This window comes from Papio anubis, unplaced genomic scaffold (genome assembly GCF_008728515.1).
Source record: "Papio anubis isolate 15944 unplaced genomic scaffold, Panubis1.0 scaffold539, whole genome shotgun sequence".
Taxonomy (NCBI): domain Eukaryota; kingdom Metazoa; phylum Chordata; class Mammalia; order Primates; family Cercopithecidae; genus Papio; species Papio anubis.
Window position 1 is genome coordinate 22,472 of NW_022165601.1, and position 12,151 is coordinate 34,622.

Genomic DNA, 12,151 nt, shown 5'->3' on the forward strand with positions numbered 1-12,151 from the left:
GGATTCAACTTTGTATGTGTGAATTACATTTGTAATGTTTGAATAGTGGATTACAGTTTTAACACGCTTTCACTTGATTTGGTCCTGTTAGGTAAGCAAAGAATTACTTTGGTGCAGCCGCCCCAGAGGAGCTGGGGGAGGGCGCTGGGCCACGAGGCTCCTCGCAGACGACGTGGCAGAGATTTCGGCGAGCCAGGCAAGTGCCGCGGCGGCGGGCGGACCTTGCGCGCAGCAGGGCGGCCTGGGCTAGGGCCTCCCTCCGGTTCCCTGGAAGCGGGCCCGCGGCGAGCACCGAAGCAGCAGCAGAGGCGGAGGCTCCAGCGCCTCTCTCTCTTCTCCCTCAGCCTGAGCCAGGGGAGTCCAGGCGGCCCGGGTGTCTGGAGCGGGGGTCCGTGCCTGAGAATGAGAATTTTCTTCACCAGAACATGGAGACTGTTCCATCACCAGGAGCACAAAGTTTTCATTGTTGGGCTGGATAATGCAGGGAAAACTACCATTCTTTACCAATTTTCTATGAATGAAGTTGTACATACATCTCCTGCAAGAGGAAGTCATGTAGAAGAGTTAGTGATTAATAATACACATTTCCTAACGTGGGATATTGGTGGCCAAGAATCTCGTCGTTCTTCGTGAAACACCTACTATACTAACACAGAGTTTGTAGTAGTAGTTGTGGACAGTACAGAGAGAGGATTTCTGTAACTAGAGAAGAACTCTAAAATGTTAGCGCATGAAGACCTAAGAAAAGCTGGTTTGCTTGAGTTTTGTTAATAAATGAAATGTTAAAGAATGCATGACTGTAGCAGAAATCGCCCAGTTTTTGAAGCTACCTTCTATTAAAGATCACCAGTGGCATATCCAGGCATGCTGTGCTCTAACTGGCGAGAGATTGTGCCAAAGACTTGAATGGATGATGTCACCACTTTAGATTAGATGATCTCTACTGACCTCATAGATTTTGTATAAATGAAGTGCTGGACTTTACCTGAAAGCTGCCAAAATTAATGGTTTAGATATATTTATAATAAACATTTAAACTTTTTCTGTAAGAAGAAATATTAAGACCACTTATTTGAACAGAAAGATGAAGAAGGAGGAGGGAGAAGAAAAAATGCCCCACCTACAGCGGCTGTCGGTTGTGCGGCGGCAGCGGCTCTCCGCCTGGCGGAGGATGGACAGCCAGGACGGGAAGGGGGTGGTGTGCGGCAACAGCACTGGAGTTTGTGAAGTGTGGATGTGCAGGCTCTAACTTTCCAGAACACATCTTCCCAGCTTTGGTTGGAAGACCTGTTACCGAATCAACCGCAAAGTGGAAAACATTGAACAAGGATCTTATGGTTGGTGATGAGGCAAAGCAGAATTACGATCAATGTTAGAAGTTAGCTTACCTGTGGAAATGGCACTGTCTGAGAAATTGGGATGACATGAAACACCTGCAGGGCTACACGCTTGGACCAGAAAAACTTAATATAGATACCAGAAATTGTAAAATCTTGCTCACAGAACCTCCTATAAACCCAACCAAATACACAGAGAAGATTATAGAGGTAATGATTGAGATTCAGCAGTTTTCCAGTGGGTATGCATGCATCAGACGTTCTGGCCTGCATGAGTTTATTGACTGGTGTAGCCGTAGACTCTGGAGATGGTGTGACTCATATTTTCCCAGTATATGAAGGCTATTCTCTCCCTCATCTTACCAGGAGACTGGATATTGCTGGGAGGGATATAACTAGAAGCGTGTTGCTTCTATTGAGAGGATACGTCTTCAACCACCCTGCTGGTTTTGAAACGGTTCACATGATTAAAGAAAAACTGTGTTACTTGGGATATAATATTGAGCAAGAGCAGAAACTGGCCTTAGAAACCAAAGTATTAGTTGAATCTTATACACTCCCAGATGGACATATCTTCAAAGTTGGGGGAGAGAGATTTGAAGCACCAGAAATTTTATTTCAGCCTTGTTGATCAACGTTGAAGAATTGTTGCTGAATTGCTTTAACACAATTCAGGCAGCTGACACTGATACCAAATCTGAATCCTACAAATACATTGTGCTTTCTGGAGGGTCTACTATGTATCCTGGACTGCCTTCACCGTTGGGATGAGAACGTAAACAGCTTTACTTAGAAGGAGTTTTAAAGGGTGATGTGGAAAAACTTTCTAAATTTGAAATCAGCATTGGAGACCCACCCCGCAGAAAGCACATGGTATTCCTGGGTGGTGCAGTTCTAGCAGATACCATGAAAGACAAAGACAACTTTTGGATGACCCAACAAGAGTACCAAGAAAAGGGTGCCCATGTGCTGGAGAAACTTGGTGTGACCGTTAGAAAACTCCAAAGCTTGTTCCCATCATACCCGTAATGCTTTCTTTTTTTCTTTATTGCCAATCTTTGAGCTCATTCAACTCTGGGACATGGAAGAGGCCTCTCTCTGCCTTTTGACTGGAAAGGTCAAGTTTTTCTGGTGTCTTGGGGAAGCTTTGTTAAATTTTTGTTAATGTGGGTAAATCTGAGTTTCATTCAACTGCTTCCCTACATAGACAAGAGGGCTAAGGGTCCTGTCTGCTGCTTTGTTTCTTCAAAGTGGTCATTTAGATCATTCCTGTAGGCTTCCTATTTTCACTTTACTACTCTAATGTTGCTAGTTGTAATCTTTAGCACACTAGGTGGTATGCCTTTATTAGCGTAAAAAAAAACAGGAGCTTTTACATATTACTGAGATGGGGGGTGGTTCGGGATGGGTGGGCAGCTGCTGAACCCTTTAGAGCATTTCCTCTGTAGTGTGGCGCTTTCAACTGTACTGCTGCGGCTTTAAGTACCTTAAAGCTTCTCCTGTGAACATCTTAGGGAAATGTTAGGTTCAAAACGAAAATGTTTTGGGTGTTTTTTGTTGGGGTGGGAGGGCAACATTGGGTGGTCTTCTGATTTTTATTTTTAAGGTTTTCTACTGGAGTACATAGAGGAACTTTATTTACTGTACTTTGATTTGGCAGGTTTCTTCTTGTGCTCTGCCTGGAGCTGTTTCCATATGGTATAAAAAGCACAAGTGTAGTATTTATGTGTTTTTTAAAATCAACTGTGTTAGCTGGGACTAGACTCCCTACAATGTATCAGTGGAAAAGTAACATTTAAAAATCATTTTGGTAATTCAAATTACAGATTTAAAAGTGCTTACGATCTGGTGTTTTGTTAATCTTCTGTTTATTCAGAAGCATTAAGATGAACCCATTGCCAAGTGTCATTCTTGCAAATTATTCTTTTATGTAACTGACCAGTGCTTAATAAAAGAAGCAGGTACTTACAAATAATTACTGGCAGTAGGTTATAATTGGTTTAAAAATAACATTGGGATATGGGACTTGTTGCTAGTTGGGTAATTTTCATTAGTTTTTTTGTTAGTTTTGATTTGAAAACTGGAAGTAGAGTAAAATTTGACTGTTTAAAATGTTGGCCCCCCAAAAAATATCAAGATTTAAATTTTTTATTTGTACTAAAAAACTAATCATAACTGTTAATTCTCAGCCATCTTTGAAGTTTGAAAGAGGAGTCTTTGGTATTTTGTAAATGTTAGCAGACTTCCCTGCCAGTGTCAGAAAATCCTATTTATGAATCCTGTAGGTATTCCTTGGTATCTGAAAAAAATATCAAATAGTACCCATACATGAGTTATTTCTAAGTTTGAAGAATAAAAAGAAATTGTATCACACCACAAAATACAGGTTCTGGAAAAAAATATTTTTCTTCATTTTAAAACTTTTGTTAACTAATAATGGTTTTGAAGGAAGAGTCTTAATTTGGGGGTGACTAAAATCAAAGACATTATTGACTTGAGGGGCCTCTGTTTTGTAAGAATACATAATTAGCTTAAATAAGCAGCAAAAGGTTAGTTTTAATTGTGTAGCTTTTGTTAATATTGTGGTTTTTGTCTGTTTTACCTCAATATGAACAGATAAGTTTGCCTGCATGTTGGAGATGCCTTGGAACACATGAATAGCCCACACTAGATCTTGGGAATGTGGATTTTAGAGTCACTTTGGAATAAGTTCTTATATAAATCCCCCCGGCATTTTGAGAATGGAGCTTGTTAAAGGACGCGTATGTAGGGCCAGTACCTACTGGCAGTTGGGTTCAGGGAAATGGGATTGACTTGGCCTTTGGTCCTTTGATCATAATTTTAAAATATGGGAGTAGAAAACAACAAAGAATGGAATGGACTCCTAAAACAAAGCATTTATCATTTGTCCCTTGAATGTAGAATTTGTTTTTGATTTAATAATTCTGGTAAATGTGACAGTTAAAATGGTGTATTATGTATATATATATTGTAATTTAGAAATTGCATTTTAAAATGTTACTATTCCAAGGTGAAGTAATGCATTTGAATTTGGGATTTGGGTGGAGTATTACGTTTAACTGGAGTTGTTGTCAAGTGTGAATCCCCTAGGGAAAAAAAAGTTCTGTTTTAAAAAGCAATCTGATTCTTAGCTCTTGAAACTATTGTTAAATTTCCAGTAATTACAAATTATAAATTTTTAAATTACAATTGCCAATACTTTGACCTTGGAGAAGGGTTTCTTAGAAATACATTTAGTAATGTCCCCAAGATTTAGTCTTGCATTTAAACTTTTTTCTTTAAAACATGGTGTTGGTTGTTCACTTTTACACAGTTCTGAGTACTGTTAGTATCTGGAAAGTATCTTGACATAGTGGAAAGCTAAAGTCTAAATTTTTTTTTTTTTTTTTGAGACGGAGTCTTGCTCTGTCGCCCAGGATGGAGTGCAGTGGCGCGATCTGAGCTCACTGCAAGCTCCGCCGCCTCCCGGGTTCACCCCATTGTCCTGCCTCAGCTTCCCGAGAAGTTGGTACTACAGGCGCCTACTACCAAGCCCGGCTAATTTTTTTGTATTTTTCGTAGAGACGGGGTTTCACCATGTTTGCCAGGTTGGGCTCAATCTCCTGACCTCGTGATCCGCCCGCCTCGGCCTGCCAAAGTGCTGGGATTACAGGCATGAGCCACCGCGCCCGGCCAACAGTCTAAATTTAACATGAAATACTTCTTTTTCATTCAGAAAATGCAATCAGATATTTTCAAAGTCAAAAAAAAAAAACAAAAAACCAAAAAACAAAGATGAAGTCTCACCTTCCAATTTACTTTCTCATTAGTTTTTACCAAAGTAAGTTATTAAAGCTATGATATTTTTCTCCTAATGAATCCTCTCAGGGTATTGTGTAGCCTGTGGTAAGTACAAAGGGAGAGGAAGACATTTTGAATTTTAAGAGCTTTTTTATCAGAGTAACCCTCCCTAGTTGAATGTTGTTTTCTTCTTGTTCCATTAAGTCAAAATACAAATCAGCACAGATACTCAGTTTTCAATATTTTAAAATGTGATATTACTTATGAAAAGTATCTTGGTTAAGGTTGTGTATTTTGTATACACCTCAATTTCAAGTTAATGGCATTGATTTATGTTCTTAAAAAAAATAATACAAATATTAATAATATCCTTTGTTATAACCATAATATAGTATTGGCATTGGTGTTCAGTGCCATTTTATACTTTCTCCCTGTGTTCTCTGTATTGTACTAACCAACTTCCCAAGTGATTGAGGTGTTTGTTAAAAAAAAAAAAAAAAAGGAAAAGGAAAAAGCATGACATTGTGTATCGATTTTTTTAGTGTTGAACCAAAATCACACACATGGAAACATGTAATTCAACAGAGTGGAATAGCGATCAGATTCTCGGCTTAGTATTACTAATGGGCAGGATTGTACAATGAGCAACTGTCAGATTATTCCTTTCAGTGTTTTGTATGGCATCTAAGTTACTGAATAAATTATTAATCCATTAATCATGAATCAAATTATGATTAAAATTAAGTGGATGCTCAGCATTAACTGAAAACTATTGTGTGAAACATGTCTACCCAGAAAAGTAACATTCTATAAATACTATTAAACAACTTAGGTGTATGATTTTTAAGTATTAAATTATATATCATGATTAAAATTATAGTTCTGAAGAGTAAAGAAATACAAAGGCATGTCTCTAGGCAACATTAATAATTCCTTAATTTGCAAATTTCTTCTTTCTTATTTGAGTACTTGGAATATAGTATAGGATTTTTATTTCTATATTTTTATTTAAATACTTCTATTGCATAAGTACATTATTTGGTAATTATAAAATTATGATGTTTTTTGAATGGTGATTTTAGAATTTGGCAAATTGGTGTACAATATGTATTATTTGTACTAAGGGGAAATGCTTATTTAAGACTACCCTTACCTGTTTGCTTATTTTCTTTGAGTGCTAGAGAAGCATGAGTATTCCCTGTCACAGCTGAAACAAACATCCTAAAATTATTTAAAACATATTTCTTGGGTGCCTCTATTTGTGTATCTTTTCATTGCCTTGAAGATCTGGAGGAGTTCAGTAGAGGCTCCACATGTTTTAGCATATTTTGAGGAAAGAAAAACTACTTTTAATGCCATGCCTTTTAAATTCCATGAAGGTCCATGAGGGAATAGCTAGTATATACTTAAGTGTGGCCGAGCTTTAGAGGATTCTTTTTCTACTCAAATGCGAGATACTCAATATCTAAGCCCAAGTCAGGCAAGGAGATCAGTATGTAACATTGTGCTAATATTTTATATTTATAATGCTCAAAATGCAGGGATAGCATTTAATCTTTTGTCTGCATGGTTTTAGAAAAGTAAATCTTAAATTACCAAACACCATATTTCTCCTTACTTTCTCAGGAATCACTGCAAGAAGAATTGCTTATTTATCTAAAAATCCCTACCTCAAATCCTTGTATAGTTTCACCAAATGCAGCTTCTGTAGTATAGCCCAGAAAATCCACACCTTTTATGTCCTTTTTATATGTTTTAATTTGAATAATCGTATACCTTATAGTTACATACATCGTTTAACATGATATAAGCTGCATTCCCATCATCAAAATTAGCTCAGATTGTGTGACCTACTTATTTAGATTTCTTTACAACCTTTTCTTTACTTCCTTCCACAGTTGGTTTGAGTATCGTTATGGCAGCATCAGCAGAGAAGATGTAGGAATTTTATACCACATTTATAAAACATGATTTTGTTTTTCTACCCTTCAAAAGATGCGGCGAAAATAAGGTGGTATCACAGCAATACTTGTACGCAAATCCAAAATTATAGTTAGGAAAAAAGAAATTGTTATATAGCAGAAATGTCAAAAAATTACTTTTAGTGCAGGGAAAAACATTATTGATGTGGTCTAGAACTTCCTGATAAGTTAATAGATTGGATGCTGTATTTCAGATCTTGGTTCAGGATTCCAGACGACAATATACTGCTGGGTTTCTACTGAGAGGATAAATTGAGAGAGGAACTTACTAAAATGCACAATATATGTTTATTATATCATTTATCTATGCCTCCCTTTACAACTAAGGTTTATGGAAACAAGTCTCCACAGTTTAAGATCGCCATCAAATGCTTCGCCCAAATTCTGGACTTATACTTCCTTCTAAAAGGCTGCTTTGCAGGTAACAGATAAATGAAATGATGCCATTGTCAGTCAGCTGTGCTCATTTTACATCAGAGAATCAGTCTAGAAGGCTTACTGCATATCAATACTTAGAAACCATTAGGTTTGAGTAAATTGAATTGTAGTGGTACCTTTTGCTCTTTAAGATATGTTAGTCTTGTAAAATTACAAAATGATTTCATAGGTAAATTAATTAACAATCAGCAAAGATGCATTATAATTTTAAATGTTGGAGATATTACTGAGTTTGAGTTTTGTCTTAATCCTATGGGAAATGCTGCATATCCATTTGCATGTTTAAAATGCATGCATATATATCAAACATTTATTTTTTTTCTCCTCCGAATAGCATCAAAGTCATCTAAGACCAGGTGCTGTGGAAGGCTAAATAAATGAGTGAATAATTTTTTTTTTTTTTTTTTTTTTTGGGGGCGGAGTCTTGCTCTTCTGCCCGAGCAGTGTGGCTGGATCTCAAGCTCACTGGCTCTCCGCCTCCCTGGATTTCACGCATTCTCGCCTCAGCTCCCGAGTAGCTGGGACTGCCACGCCCGCCCAGCCAGCTGGTTTTATATTTTTTTAGTAGGCCAGGTTTCATGTTAGCAGGGGATGGTCTCGATCTCCTGGCTGTGATCCACCCGTCGGCCTCCAAAGTGCACAAGTTACAGGCTTGACCCGCGCCCGGCAGAGTGGGAGCCGATCTTTACAAGATTAATATTTTAATATAATTTCTGAAATTAAAGAAAGCGGTGTACATAGTTTAGTTTAATCCATACTTTCCCATAGCAGCCTATATGCTTGTTTCCAAAGCCAGAGGAGCCAAAACCAAGATGAAGCTGTTTTATTCACACTAAGTGTATGACTGAGTAGATCCTAAGTGCTAGATACATTTTCTAGCATTCATTAACTTGTCAACAGAAGTTCCTATAGGATGAACTGATAATTTGGAGCTGTTTCAAAGTGGCACTTCTTACCCTATTCAGAAAGAACTAGACAGCACAGATTATATGAAATAAAATAACCTAATATATCTTTAGAAGTATATTCTGAGACAGAAATAATGTTTTAGATTAACAGTAAAATTACCAAACCTTCATAGCTTTTTAATTACTTTATTAAACAATAAACAATACATTAGAATTTTGTTTATAATACAAATTTACAAATAGTCATATGTGGGAAGAGTTATAGAAAGCACCTTAATTAAGTAGACCAACAATTATAAAGTGATATGAAAAGTATTTTACAATATATATTTACTAGTCAAAATATTGCCTTATAACTTATCATTCCAAACATAATTTGATACAATAGAGCAAATTTAGAGGAAAGAGCTTTATTCATGTAAGAGTTCTTAAAGGAATTTTTATAAGAATCTTTGGGGATATTTTTGAAATTATTTTAAAAATTATTAAGAGTTGTGTTAAAATACTCATAAAATGAAATTTATCATCTTAATGTTTAAGCACACCATTCAGCGTTGTTAAGCCTATTAATGGCACTGTGCACTCAGTCCCAGAACTCTTTTCATCCTGCAAAACAGACTCTGAGCTCGTTATACAACTGTTCATTCCCTTCCCACCCTCAGCTCCTGCCAATCACCCTTCTTTCTGTCTCTAACTTTAGGCACCCCATGTAAGTGGAATTGTACAGTATGTGTCTTTTTGTGACTGGTTTAAGGTAGCATAATGTATTTCATGTTGTTGGATGTGTCAGAATTTTTGTCCTTTATAGCTGAGAGTAACATGCCATTTTGTATCTATACTACTTTTTTTTTTTTTTTTTTTTTTTTCTCTTTGAGATGAAGTCTCTGTTGCCCAGGCTGGAGTGCAGTGGCACAATCTCAGCTCACTGAAAGCTCCGCCTCCCAGATTCATTCCTTTCTCCTGCCTCAGCCTCCCAAGTAGCTGGGACTACAGGTTCTTGCCACTATGCCCGGCTAATTTTTTGTACTTTTAGGAGAGATGGCGTTTCACCGTGTTAGCCAGGATGGTCTCGATCTCCTGACCTCTTGATCTGCCCGCCTTGGCCTCCCAAAGTGCTGGGATTACAGGCGTGAGCCCCCACACCCGGCCTCCATGTTTTGTTTATGCATTCATCCCTTGGTGGTTACATAGTTGTGTCCACTTTCCGACCATGGTGAGTACTATTGCTATTAACATTGTGAACACTGTTGCTATTAACACGAAGGTACAAATATTCTGAGACTGTGCTTTCAGGGGTAGATTCCCAGAAGTAGAACTGCTGGATCATATGTTGATTCTATATTCAGCAGAACTTCCTGGTGTCCTGCTGGGGCCTGGTTTCTGCCTGGGGCCGGATTTCTACCTGGGGAGTGGGTATCTAGTTGGTCGCTGTTGTTTACCTTGGTCCTAGATACCCTCCTGGGACCTGGTGTGCACCTGGGGCCTGTGTCCACCTTGGACCTGTTGTTTCTCTGGGGCCTTGTGCCACCCTGGGTGTCAGCCTGGTTCCTGATATCCACCTGGGGCCTCATACGCCACCTGGGACCTGCTGGTCCCTTCAAGCCTGGCATTCTGGGTCCTGATGTCAACCTGAGGTGTAGGTATCCACCTGGGTCCCAGGTGTCCAGCTCTGGTCTGAGTGTCTCTGAGTGTCCCTGTGGGACCTGACACCAGGGGCCTAGGCGTTTATTTGATGCCTGGTGTCCATGTGGAGCATGCCATCCCATGAGGATCGATAATCAGGTGGGGACTGGTTATCCACCTCGGGCCTATTGTCCTCCTGGGGCCTCAGTGTTTACCTGAGTCTGATATCCATCCTGTGCCTGCTGCCTCCAAAGGGCCTCATGTTCCCCTTGATGCTGGATGATCAGCCGAGTCCTTGGTATCCTCTGTGGGACAACTGTCCACCTATGGGTTTGTATCCAGCTGTGGCCTGGGTGTGACCCCAGTGCTTGATGTACAGGTTGAGACCGTGTCCACCAGAGGCTTGATGTCCATCCTGGGACCGGTGTCTACTTGGGGCCTGATGTCTACATGGGGACTGAGCGCTCACCTGGGGTCTGATGTCCATCTGGGGCCTCCTGTGTTCTCACCTTGGGCCTCATATTTACCTGGGGCCTGGACATCCACTAGGAGCCTGGAGTTCAAGTGGGGCCTCGTGTTCCACCGGGGCCTGTGTGTCAATCTGAGACCTGACATACACCAAGACGCCTGATGTCCCAACTGGGACCTGGTATGTACGTGGGGCCTTGTGTCTACCTAGGGCCTGGTATTTACCTGGGGCTTGGGTGTTCACCTGGGGCCTGATACTTAGCTGGGGCCCAGTGTCCACCTTGGGTCTGCTTGTGTGCCAAACTGTGACGTAATTTGTCCACTTGGGGCCTGATGTCCATGCAGGCACTGGAGTCCCCTTGGGACCTTGTGTCCACCTGGGACCTGCTGTCAATGTGGTGTCTGATGTCCAGTGTCTGTGGCCTGATGTTTTCCTGGCTCCTTGGCCTCCACTGGGGCCTTATGTCCACCTGGAGGGGGGGTGTCCTCATGCAGTGGCCCTTGTCCTGGGGAGAATGAGTGCGGAGTTTCCCTGGCCCTGACCTTCAACGTCCAAGAACTCTGCATCCGACGTATTTTATGGGGAGATTCCTCTGTTGCATTTGGCCAGAGAATACGTTACCTTTCGGTTGTTGAGGACTGGTGTTTACGACTGGGGACTTGGGATCCACTTGAAGGTTGGGTGTCCATGTATAACCTGATGTACCTCTGGGTCGTGTAGTAGCTTCCCGCTGTCTCCCTGTGGCCTGGGTGTTTCACTGGGGCCTGGGTATCAGCTGGGAGGCTGTTACCACCAGCAGTCTGGTGTCCACCTGGAGCCTCATCAGGCTGCCTGGTCTCTGGTATCCACCTGAGGCCTGATGTCCACTTGTATCTTGGTCTCGTCCTGGGTCCTGGTGTCTGCCTGGGGCTTGGTGCCCTCCTGGAGACTGAATGTTCACCTCGGGCCTTTTGTTCACCTGAGTCCTAGATATCCACGTGGGATCTGATGTGCACCTGGGGCCTGTGTCTACCTTGTGCCTGTAGTTCTTCTGGGGCCTGGTGTTTACCTGGGCCTCGTTTGTCCATCTGGTACCTGTTCTCCACCTGGGGCCCACATAGCCACCTGGGGCCTGGTTGTCACTTGCAGTCTGGTGTCCTCCTTGGACCTGGTTTCAGTCTGAGGCCTAGTGTTTATTTGAATTTCATATCCTTGTGAGGCCCAGTGTCGGTCTGGGGCCTGAGTGTCCATGTGGGGCCTGATGTTCAGCAGGGTCTCATGTATCCACCTGGGCGCCTTGTATCCACCTGGATCCTGCTGTCCACCCAGTGCCTGCTATTCACCTGGGGCCTGGAATTCTCCTTGGCCTGCTCTTCACCGGAGGCCTGGGTGTCAACCTGGGGCTGAATGTCCACCTGGGGGCCTGAGTGTCCGCTGGGGCCTGATGACTTCCTAGGGCCTGGATGTCCACATGGGATCTGAAGTCTGGACCTCTGGGGTTTTGGTTTTGACTTGGGGCCTGTGTGTTCACTGGGGGCCTGATGTTCACGAGGGGCCTGGAGTTTATCTGGGGCCCGGCATCCACCTGGAGCCTGGTGAACATTGGACAGCCAA

The 12,151-nt window shown here is 41.3% G+C and overlaps 2 pseudogenes across 1 annotated transcript; both read left to right on the plus strand.

Moving 5' to 3' along the window:
• Positions 1-385: 385 nt before the first annotated feature.
• Positions 386-937, plus strand: LOC101017996 (annotated as a pseudogene).
• Positions 938-1,058: 121 nt separating this feature from the next.
• On the plus strand, positions 1,059-4,775 carry LOC101017642 (annotated as a pseudogene). Its single transcript, XR_002515463.2, has one exon. The product of XR_002515463.2 is annotated as an actin-related protein 2 pseudogene (transcript).
• Positions 4,776-12,151: the final 7,376 nt, after the last annotated feature.